This window comes from Otolemur garnettii, unplaced genomic scaffold (assembly GCF_000181295.1).
Source record: "Otolemur garnettii isolate 467f Iridium unplaced genomic scaffold, OtoGar3 scaffold00027, whole genome shotgun sequence".
Classification (NCBI taxonomy): Eukaryota; Metazoa; Chordata; class Mammalia; order Primates; family Galagidae; genus Otolemur; species Otolemur garnettii.
The window spans coordinates 14,558,822-14,569,353 of NW_003852422.1; the positions used below are offsets into that span (position 1 = coordinate 14,558,822).

The following is a 10,532-nucleotide window of genomic DNA, read 5'->3' on the forward strand; positions in this document are numbered from 1 at the left end:
TCTTATTTGAGTGTTTTACCTTCTATTCCTGATTAATCTACCAAGCACTGTGTCAACTTTATTTATCATTTCAAAGAACAACTTTTGAGATATGCCACTATTCTAAACAAACTAACATATAAATTATCAGCATCCCAGGGGTAAAAGAAAGAACTAAAAGCATGAAAAGTATATTTGGGGGAATCATTGATAAAAACTTCCTTGTATTGCCAGAGATCCACACATCCAGATAAAAGATGGTCATCAAACTCTGGCAAGATTTATAGCTAACATCAACAATACATATAATAATTGAACTGACCAAAGTCAAAATGAAGGAGAAACTTCTACAAGTAGCCAGACATAAGCAACAATTTACCCACAAAGGAAAATTCATTCGTCTAATAGCAGACTTCTTAGTGGAAACTTTATAAGCCAGAAAGGAATAGGTAAGTGTAGCCCCATGTTCAATTTATTATTTAATCAGAACAGTGCCAGCCTAAACTCTTGTATTTTACAAAACCAAGTTTCTCATTTGATGGAGAAATCAATTATTTTCTAGATAAGCAAACACTGAGGGAATTTTTAATGACCAGACCTTCCCTGCAGGAATATTCAGAACTCTGATATACCAATATGCACAGTAGCTATCCACCAGTATAAAATAACCCACAAAAGCTAAAGCAACCCGTATAAAACAATAATGCAAGACGGAAAACAAGCAACACGATACCATCCAACATGATGAACAAAACAGCATCACTCATATCAACTCTATCTCCTAACATTAATGATTCAAATGGTTTAAATTGTTTAAAAAACATAGGCTGGCTGAACGGATGAAAAACCATACCTCAGGTATCTGCTGTCTCCAGAAAAAAACATCTAAACCTTAAAGATGTGCATACACACAATGTGAAGCGATAGGAAAAATATTCCCTATTAATGGAAATGAAAAAAGTGCAGGTAAAATTGATTTTACACAACAAAGGTAAAGGAAGACAAAGAGAGTTATTATATAATGGTAAAGGGCACAGTTCAACAGGATGACATAGTGAGCCTAAATACAGGGTGGCCATAAAGATTGTGTGCAATTTTAAATTGAACACTATTTTAAATTGCATATGAACTTTATGTCCTGCTGTATATGCACATAACACAGAAGATCATGAAGCAACTTTTGCTAGAAAAACAAAGAATGATGCCATGGCACTCTACTGGAGGCAAGAGAGTAAGACTCTCAATCAATCAATCAATCAATCAATACAAAGAAACAAATAGCATCATTGAAATTACCAACAATGTCAACATCCCACTGTCAGAGCTAGATAAATCATCAAAGTAGAAAATAATTAAGGAAACACTGGACCCTAACCAGACTCTAAATCAAATGATTCTAACAGACATTAATAGAGTATTCTACCCCCAAACCACTGATATATATTCTTTTCAGTAGCACATGGAACAGCTTTTTTCAAGATTGATCACATTTTATACCCCAAAACAGGTCATAACAAATTTGGAAAAATAAAAATCATATCATGTATCTTCTCAGACCACAGTGGAATAAAGCTAGAAATCAATCACAAGAGAAACACTCCAAACTACACAAAGTTTTAGAAGTTGAACAACTTTCTGCTGAGCAATTATTAGATTAAGAATGAAATTAAGATTAAAATCAAAAGATTTTTTTGAACTAAACTACAAAAGGGACACATTATAAAAATCTGTGGGACTCAGCAAACGCATTTTTCAGGGGAAAATTCATAAATGTAAATGCCTACATCAAAAAGAAAAATCGCAAATTAACAAGCTACTGTCATTCCTCAAGGAATTAGCAAAGGAAGAGCAAACCAAAGCCAAAGCCAGCAGAAGAAATGAAATAACAAGGGTCAGAGCAGAACTAAATGAAATGGAAAGCAATCAGAATATCAGTGTTTATTTTCTTTTCATCATGACAGTAGTAGTAGCAGTACCTATATACAAATTTAGAATTAAATTCTAGCTTAAGATCTGAAATTACATAACAGTCTTTCTTAGTTAACTCAATTTTTCAAAAGTAGACAACTGTGTACAAACTAGTCTTTAACTTCATAGTACAAAGCTCTCTTCAATATTCCCCTGCCTTTCATTACTTAGGTTTTTATTTTTTCAATTTTCACTGCTATGCATGTTAAAATTTTAAATGTTGAAAAGGATTTCCTGATTAATTTTTTTATTTGAGAACTCTCTTCTTTTTTTTTTTTTTTAAATATGGAACACTTCACACATTTGCATGTCATCCTTGCGCAGGGGCCATTGTAATCTTCACTGTATCGTTCCAATTTTAGCATATGTGCTGCCAAAGCGAGCACAGAACTCTCTCTTTAACAACTGTTTATGACATACCTGTCCTCTGCTGGTCATAATTGTAAGAAATAGTGAATAAAGTGAGCAGGGTGCCTCCCCTCATGAGACTTCCCATGACTGGGATATAAACATTGTCCTCCAATTTCTGATAGTGAGACTATTTCCTCTAAGTGCTCTGTAGACTGTCCCTTGCAGAGCACGATTATAAAGGGATTATCAAAATGCAGAGTGCTATGTGGCTTACGTTTACTTGGGCTTTTCTGGCTTTTCTTTTCTTTCTCAGTGTGTGAGAAAAAATCATATAGAAAGTAATCGCAGATTTAACAGTTTCTGTGAAGGAAACCTATAGGGTAATACGGTGAGGAATAGCAGGTGGCAGGTACCACCATGGACTCTTGCAGTTAGGACAGGCATCTCTGAGAGAATAGCTTCTGTATAGAGATTTGGAAGGATTATTTCAAGACTGAATGGTAGGAAGAAAGGACCCTGGACTGGGGGTTGCATAGCACACCCAGGAAAAAGCAAGCAGGTGACTAGGGAGGCTACCACATGAAAGAGGAGGAGCATGACGTTGAAGAAGGGATGGGAAAGGTAGGTAGAAGTGGACGAGGAGATGATAGTGTGGGACTTTTAGTCTGGGGAAGATCACTGGAGAATTGTGAGAGGAGAGGGATACCCAACGGGTTTGGGGAGAAAAAATCCCGTGAATGCTGCGGGAAATGCCAGATAGAATTCAAGGTTGAAATAGTACTCTATGTGAGAGATGGCAGATGCTTGGGAATAGGAAGAGCCAGTTTAGAGGAGACCATCATACATTTTAAAAGTAGTGTAGAATGTTTGAAAAATAAAAAAAACTAAGCACGTTTTTATTAATGTGGGTAGGTAGTGAAAACAATGTCAGCTTTCTTGGGTTATGTGATTAGTAAATGGTACTAAAAACTATTAGTGGCTAGTTACTAGTAATTATGTCCACATAGGTAACTTTTCAGATGTTCTCTATTAATTACAAGAGGCGCATGGATGAATCAGCCAAGTCCTCTCCTTTACTAAAGAATCTCAAATTAATCCCCAAATATAAAAAGAAAAGTATGGGAAAGAAATGAAAGCTTGAGAAAGATTACATAATAAGAATCTCATGTTATTCTTTTATTTTTATTTTTTTAAGAGGGAGTCTCACTTTGTCACCCTAGTAGAGTGCTGTAGTGTCACAGCTCATATCAACCTCAAACTCTTGGACTCAGGCGATTCTCTTGCCTCCCCCTCCCAAGAGATGCCCACCACAACACCTGGCTATTTTTTTTAGAGATGAGGTCTCACTCTGGCTCAAGCTGGTCTTGAACTCCCGAGCTCAGGCAATCCACCCACCTCAGCCTTTCAGAGCGCTAGGATTACAGGCATGAGCCACAGTGCCTGGCCAATAGCATGTTATTCTTGAGTGCAGTGCATAACTAAATGAAAAACTTTCCTGCGAGTTAACTTGTTTACATAATAATCCTAGACTATACATCCTAGGGTAAGTGTTACTTGCCCACCCACCCCCACCCCCCATTTATAGATGAGAAACCAAGATGGAGAGAAAAAGTACCTTTTCAATTTCACACAGCTAGTAACCAACTGATGTGGGATATAGCAGTTAATTACCCCCTGATTCCTGATATTAAGACTATTTCCTCCAAGGGATGTATACACTATCCCTTTAGGATGCAATTCTAAAGGGATTTTCAGAGGGTGGGCCCTGTGCTGCGTAGCCTACATTTAGCTGGGGTTTTCCTTCTTTATCCTGTGCTGTTTCTGTTCTCCATGGCCAAATCTCATTCTCTTTATCCCATTATCACTGTCTTTGTCAGAGGGAAAATTCAGGGAATATAAATATGCACTCATTATAAAATGAGTTCCGGTGACCTTTTAGTATTTGTTGTGTACGAACTGTAAGCAGCAGCTAAAGATGAAAAGGAATTGGCATTGAGCCTTCTTAATTATTGTTCCTGTTTCAGACCTTTAATATAGCTCTGGCTCTTGCTGACACATCTAAATGAGGTTTACAGAACCTGGAGCTGTGAATTCAGTGCTCATTAACAGAGGGTTGACAGGACGGTGGAGCTTTCCTTTTTGCCCTTTTAGAAAAGAAATCATCATAGATCTCAGATTTAGATGTTTTATTTTACATGTGGATTATCTGCTGATTTGGAGTTATTGTAAGAATGCTTATTTAAAAGAAAGCCTGAAATGGGATCCCGAAAGCATGGCAAGAGAAAAAATGAAAGCTATCTATTCTTGGTTAGGCTTTCTGAATTCTGTAAAGCATAACAGATAGGACTAGTTTTAGAACAGAACGCACTGGTGTAAATTGTGCTATGCATGGAGAGTATAAGGCAGGGGGGTCACAGCCTGGTGAATTTCACCTCCACAGGTACCAAGGCTGTCACCATCCCTTCTGGTTGCAGATCTTTAACTAGTCTTTGACCTTGTTGGTCTTCTCATTTTGAACTCGCCTGTACATGACTGCCAGATTTGACTTCTAAATGGTGTGCTTGGTTTATGTCGCGTCCCCCAAATGCTGTTGCACCATTCCTCAGTGAATTATATTTAACTTTTTACTTAACTCTTTAAATTGGTCATTTATCAGCTTTCAAATTATAGTGTTAGAGCAATTAAGTCCACTAGTTGATGTCAAGAGGCAAAGAGCAAATTAATAGATTTGTTTAGCACAATGCAGTTTTTACATTTGGCTGGCATGAAATTCTCATGTAAAGGACTTTTATAAAATCTACTATGGTGCCCACATTTCTGCAAAAACTGGGATTCTTATTTGTCAAGATTTCTTGACAAATAAAATGGTGGGAAAATAGACTTACTATCTGTTGTGTGAGTAGAACAGAACATAGGGAAGAATGAAAAGGCGTATTATAAGAAACACATTGATAAGGAGTTGAGTTCCAGGGCAAAACAAATGGAAAAAAAAAATATCACAACTGACTTTAAATATGGTGGCAAGTACTTAGCCAGGATAGTAGATAAACTCTTCAAAAGACATTAACAAAAACCATGTGCCAAAATTCTGAACTTTGGAAAAAGACTAAGAGAGAAAGAACTTTCCATGGTAAGAAGCTTGATGTAAAGAGACCATTATCCATGCACAAAACCATTTGAAATAAGAACGTATGTAGTGGACCAGAGACGAATCAATAGGGATTAGATTCTAAAAGAAAAACAAATCAGAACAAAGTAAACAGAAAGGAAAATTTCTTGACCATACCCACTTTTTTTTTTTTTTAGCATTAACCTATTCTTCAATGAGAAGAGTTAGAAATAGACACTGGACTTTTTGCATACAAGTAATATTTACATTTATACTGTATTTCTTATTTGGCCAGTCCCAACTCACTCTTCTCTAATACATTTGAAATCCTGAGGATGAATACAGATGTGGTTAAAAGTAGTTATTTTGTTCGAAGTGTGAGAACACAGGGTGGGCAAAAAAATTAAGGACACTTCATGCCTGTTACCTTATCAGTTTTTATGTGTGTGTGCAAGATGTTACAAATGCTTTTTGAATTTAATATTTTGCTTTTTCGTATGATCGATATTATTAGGTGACCCTTATATCTCAATAGTTTGTAAGGATCTTCTGACACACAGTAATGTTCTCACCATCATACTTTATCCTAACATAGTGACCAAGAGAATTGAAAATGATGAATTGCTATAAAAGGAATATTCAGTTAAAGAAAAAGAATGGTGAATGTGAATTTCCTTGTCCTGCCTTTCAAAAAGTCCAAAGGTCAAGTTCATCTATGAATTTGTTGATCAAGTAAATAGTATTTGTGATACATATGCCACTTACAGTTCTTGGTCCTAAAGAATCTTAGATGAATGAAATAGGGTTACTACCTCCTAAAAGGTCAGGATCTTACTGAGAACTAGGTATGTAAGTAAATAATATAATATAAGGAATGGATGCCATCCTGAAAAGATGCTCAAGATATTCTAATAAATTAAATGACTAAAAAAAGAGATATTCTAATAAATGCATCTAGGACATATTGTGCAGGGATCAGTAAAGTCTTCAAGGGAAAATAAATGACCTTTGAGTTTTAAAGAATGGATTCAGGAAAGGCATTAGAGAATGCAGGAATGCAACATTGTAAAGTGTTGATGTCTCATGCACACATACATTTTTAAACATAGTTTTAGATAGTTGGTTGCTATGGCATGGAAGTTTGTCTCTTCTAAATTCATATGTTGAAACCTTAAACCCCCAAGGTCATCATTAGTATAATTAAGAGGTGGGACCTTAGGGAGATCATTAGATCAGGCAGGAGGATCTGTCTGTCATGAATGGAATGAAAGAGCCTTTTTCCACCATGTGAGGACACAGCTAGAAGGCACCTTCTATGAGGAATGAGCCCTCATCAGACATAAAATATGCCAGAGTCTTATTGAAGTATTCTACTTTCAAAACTGTGAAAAATAAATTTATTTTATTTATGAGCTGCTCAGTCTATGGCATTGTGTTGCAGCAGGCCAAAGGCACTAAGACATTGGTCCCTGATTTGATCCCTAATCTGCATCAGGATTATCTGTGACACCTGTTGAAAATGCAGAGTATCAGGTAACACATCAGACTTCTTAGGTCCAGTTACTAGGAGCCAACTTTAAAAAAAAAGCCATTTTTACCAATCACTCCCAGTTGATTCCAATATTCACTACAGATGGGGAAACACTATTCTAGAAGCTTAAAATAGTTCCATGTAACAGGTGCCTGTAGGGAATTTTACAGGCAATATGACCATTTTATCTTAAGTATGTCATCTGGGCAGCCAAACTGAAGGTGTTTCATAGGTATATCAAGCTTATGAAATAATGATTATTATCAAATAGACTATGGATATGGACCTGAAAGAGAGATGATAGAACATCTAGAAATAAAATTGATAAGATTTAAAGCTAAATTGGATTAGATAGGAAGAGTGCAGGGAGAAGGTATATTGTACTTTCTGGCATGACTTATGGAGAATGTGGGTGACACACGTTATACAAGGGAATTCATGAGGAGGTAATGAGTCTGAGATGGTGGTGGAACATCCTGGTGAACACTGGCAATAAGCAATTTCATAGATTCCTTCAGCTAGGAAAAAGACAAACAGATTTGGAATGTTGCAAGGATCATATTTTAGATGACATTTACACAAGGTAAAAGAGTGTGGGTAAGTGGAGCTGTCCAAGGTATTCAAACTGTGCTCTGAAAAACAGGTGGAGTTATATGTAACTCAGCGGCCAGTGAGAAATAGGAGAGAGGAGATGTAAAGAGCGCTTGAACTCCAGCCCTGCTCACAACCTTACAACCCTACTGTCTGCAAAAAATAAAAGTAGCATCAACCTACTATAATTGGTTGACAATTTAATCAAATATAGCTGACAATTTAATCAAATGCAACTTTTATTTTTGTTTCTAATTGTCCCTACAAGTATGTTTGATGGTTTTCCCTACAATTCCTTATTGAATGCTCCTACAGACTGATGAGTTTTCTCCTTAGTTGTAGGTAACAGAAAGATTTTGTTTAATATTAAGTAATAAAGACGACCTCAGGTCATTAAATGTTCATTCCTAGATCGTATTCAAAATTACAAACTTGATGTAGCATCAATATCTTTTAGCTGACGACTGTTTGATGTTGCAAGCTTGTAGTGGTTTGAAAGGAGGCTGCAAATGGCTTCTGTATTTCTCATCATTGCCTCCTCACACTGGCTACTTGAGTCTTGAACCCCTCGTGGACTGGCAAGTGGAAGGGAAGAAGGAGGAAAATGTGGGAAAGACTTTGGTGATGTAATCCTTGGCAAGCTGACTTCTCATCCTCTGGTACTAAGACATGAGAGATGGCTTCTTTTGCTGGTGGGCACTTTTGTGGGCTCTTTGGCAGTTTTCTCCTAGGCTCCTCCAACTGTTGTGATTTTGACCTCCGTTATTGCAGCTTGCTAGAAGCAATTAGCACTTGCACCTCCTTTCTCAGCCCATGACCCATATTCAGCTTCTTTTTTCCTGGAGTTGTTTTGGCCCTTTTTGGTGGTCCTACTGACCAAGGTTTAGGCCACCTCAAGATGGCTCTTTCTCTTCTATGTGTGCCGCATATGATGCATGAGAAATACATACTCACCTCTTGCTTGCAGCCTCTAAAGTTGCGTGATGACCCCAAAGGCGCAGGACTCTAGCTCTATACTACCACCCATGCTACATTCCTTGTAGGACTCAGGCCCCAATCCTCTGTCTCCACAACTACAAGGGACAAATGACACACTCTCCAAGTGGTCTTTTTGAAGGTTCCTTCACCAGGCTTGAGGTGAGCATACAAAGCCCTGCCCAAACCTTCCACCAAAGGGATTCATAGACTCCCCCAAATCAAGTAACAGCTGTCTGCCAGATAGCTCATCATGAGAGCTTACCGCGATCTGCTGACCTCTATGGACTAATCCCCTTTATATCCTGGATCTGTAAAAATGGATTAAAAATAGGAGCAGGTTTGCAAAACTTTCAATTAACTTCTACTTTTGGTGATATGGCCTTGGAATTTCCTATATGTTATATCTCAGTGTCTCAGCTGTATCAATTTTTATATCTAGTTACACAGGTTATACCAAGTCTATTTTGGAGAATGACGATATAGAATGAAGAGAAAGTAAGATCTTCATCTTGCACAGGTCCAGATGCTAAAGGATAGGGCAGAATCAGCTTGGCTTGGTGGCTGTAGCTGAGGGAATACCCTACACATGGATTCTAATTCAGCCCCTCTGGGCTACAGAGATCTTAAGAGAGATTTTACAGAGATCCCGTTGGTTTTCACATTGAGCCCTCAGAAACTCAAGATTAAAAATGCCAGGACCAAAAGGCCAAGTCACAGAGCTTTCCAGCTCTGACATGTCATATTTATGACATGGGCCTTGCTTCAGTATGTCACTCTATTTTCTATAAGTGGATTGATGGCTGATGAAGGATGGTGCATACACCTGACAGAACAGTGTCAGTGGAGAGAAGAAAACCACGTGGAATGGATAATCATTCTTCTTAAAGATGGGCAGACTTATGCCTTTATGACTTTTATTGCAGTTGTCCTTGTTTAGCTGTCCTGGGCTGGGTTTGAACCCACCACCCTCGGTGTACGTGGCTGGCACTGTAACCACTGTCCTACGGGTGCCAAGCCATGTACCTTCTTGACTTTTATATACTTTAGAAAATATTTCTGTGAACAACTTTAGAACACTTGCGTGCTAATTTTGTAGCTATGTTGTTAAGACCTCTGTTATTATTGTATTTCATGTGTGATGAGAAAAACCTCCACAGAGAAATGAGGACTCTTTCTAATCTCTTCTCTGTGATTGAGGCTCTTTGTGGGAGATCAGATGTACTATGGACTGTTTAATTTTAAAGTATTTTAATTTTCACCTACGTTGAAATTTTGTAAGACTTGATATTTACATTTAAACATACTGAAGTTTAGGTTTGGTGCCTGTTGCTCAGTGGTTGGGGCACCAGCCACATACACCGAGGCTGGGGGTTTGAACCTGGCCTGGGACTGCTAAACAACAATGACAACTACAACAACAAAAAAATGCCAGGAGTTGCAGTGGGCACCTGTAGTCCCAGCTACTTTGGAGGCTGAAGCGAGAGAATCGCTTAAACCCAAGAGCATGAGGTTGCTGTGAGCTGTGTGCCACAGCACTCTACCGAGGGCAACATAGTGAGACTCTGTGTCAAAAATAAAAGTAAAAATAAAATAAAATAATTGCTCTGTTCTAATATAAGCCTGAAACTCTGTTCCTAGGTGGTTTCCTCTATTAGGAGACACTTGCCTCATGTTTTAGAACTTTTGCTATTAAAATTAGATTAATTAATTCAATTATCTACAAGTATTCTTGGTGGTGGCTAATGGAGTATTGTCGCAAGGGTGATGATGATGATGCTAACAGTTATGTTCATTGAGTATTTTCTCTGTTCCTAGAATTATTCAAAGACATTGGCATGGATCTATTTCTTTACCTCTTACAACAATCCTGTTAATATTTCCATTTTATAGGGGATAGAACTAAATCATAAAATAGCTAAATATTTTGCTGTTGTGTACCTTAAATTAGGGTGCAGACAGGATACTAACTCAGGTAGTTGGAACTCCCGAACTCAGGCTTTGTTCCTTCATGCTAATCTGCCAAGT

The 10,532-nt window shown here is 37.7% G+C and overlaps 1 non-coding gene across 1 annotated transcript; it reads right to left on the reverse strand.

Moving 5' to 3' along the window:
- Positions 1-2,226: 2,226 nt before the first annotated feature.
- Positions 2,227-2,333, reverse strand: LOC111724860. Its single transcript, XR_002773071.1, has one exon. It is a non-coding gene; the product is annotated as a U6 spliceosomal RNA (small nuclear RNA).
- Between the last annotated feature and the right edge of the window lie 8,199 nt (positions 2,334-10,532).